General features: G+C 28.5%; 1 long non-coding RNA gene across 1 annotated transcript in view; it reads right to left on the bottom strand.

Annotated features, from left to right (window-relative positions):
- The window catches only part of LOC110270952, a 9,189-nt gene continuing 7,819 nt past the window's right edge, over positions 256 to 1,625 (bottom strand). Inside the window, exon 3 of the long non-coding RNA XR_002360774.1 lies at positions 256 to 362. This is a non-coding gene — a long non-coding RNA (uncharacterized LOC110270952). The remainder of the gene's footprint in view (positions 363 to 1,625) is intronic.

Here is a 1,625-nt window from a genome sequence, read left to right as displayed (position 1 = left end):
GTGACAATGATATATGTATAAAAGTGAATTTTAGTACGTTGGTTTATGGTTATAGTGATTACCATAATTATACAAGTGTTTTTAAAACACCATAATTACTGTAACATAAACATACTAAAATACATCTATATATAATTAAATAATTAGAATTTAATGGGTCTGCTCCAAGAACGGTGTTGGGGCTTTCCCTTATGGTAGTTTGCAGCTATCCCACTCCCTCCATGGATAGTGGGAGGAGCAGGTCTCTCTTCCATGTTATCATGATGGGGAACTTGAAATACCACACAACAACGCTCTCTTCGAGTGGCTGCCACGGCGGCAAATGCATCGGCAGTAGTGGTGGTGGCGGCAGTGCTCCTTCTCTGTGGACCATAATACTTGTCTATTAGAGCAAAGCCTTCCATACCTATCTTCCTTAGGTCAGCCATTATGGTGTTGATGTAATAATAAGTTTATAGTTTTAATTTAGTTGTTGTAGGGTTTCTTGCTTGAAAAGGAAGAGGATTCAAGTCCCTTTTTATAGGCACAAGAAGTTGTTACTTTTTAGTTCATTAGTATCATTGTTCCGATATAAAGCGGGGTCAACAAGAATATTTGGACGGAACCAGCTTCTTTGTAATTAAATTATAATATAATTATTATGAAGTGATTTCCTTAACATAAATAATACAATAATCAATTATTGCCGGCCATATAGTCATCCTCATCATCATCTGAGTTTCAGACATAATTTTATGAGGTTTAGGTTCGAGTTGTTAATAATATATGCATGGAATATATTCTAAGCTATCCTACATATCTATGAATTATTGGATTTTTTTTTTTTCATATAACAACGATCGATGAGAACTAAACGCAGGATTTCATCAAATTTCTCTCTGCTGCTAGATCAATCCTAGTGACTTTAATTATTTGATTATTTTAAGTATCTTTTATTATTAGAATATACGAGATCAGAAATTTTTGTTTGTAAGTTTAAATCACCAGTATTATTTACAAATAAATTCTACTGGACTGCGATCAATTGATTTAACTTAATTGAACCATAATTGAATTAGAGATATAACTATTCATATTGTCTCTTTTTATTAGTTTAAACTTTTAGAAAAAATTATTTCATAACAAGATATCAAAATTTCTTATCCAAAAAATTTAAAATTCGATCATCAGTAAATCACAAAAAAAACATTAAAAATATGATTATTTATATTATCTCTTTTTATTAATTTAAATTTTTGAAATAAATAAAATATATCCTAATATTTAACATTTTAATTTGATCCTATATATAATACCATCCTTCAAAATATATAGTGACTGGTGTAATCATTGGGAAATTAATAATTCTATTATACAATAGAGGGGGAAAAAAATAATGCATAGGCTTAAAAATTTTAGCATTTCTTTTCATAAAATCTAATCCACTAATGGATGGATGTAACCATAACTAATATCAATTCTTCATCTCTTAATAACTTCACTCCCAAGTTTAATAGTTTATCCCTTTTCTTCTCATTTCGGAGTAATGTTAATATATTTAAATTTTTTTATGAACTAAATTTGTTAGACTAATTTGATTACACTTGAGTAATAAAAATATTTAATATAATATAATATAACATTAT

Source organism: Arachis ipaensis, chromosome B04, assembly GCF_000816755.2.
Source record: "Arachis ipaensis cultivar K30076 chromosome B04, Araip1.1, whole genome shotgun sequence".
NCBI lineage: Eukaryota > Viridiplantae > Streptophyta > Magnoliopsida > Fabales > Fabaceae > Arachis > Arachis ipaensis.
Note: the sequence above shows the minus strand (reverse complement) of the source record. Positions and strands in the feature narration are given on the sequence as shown.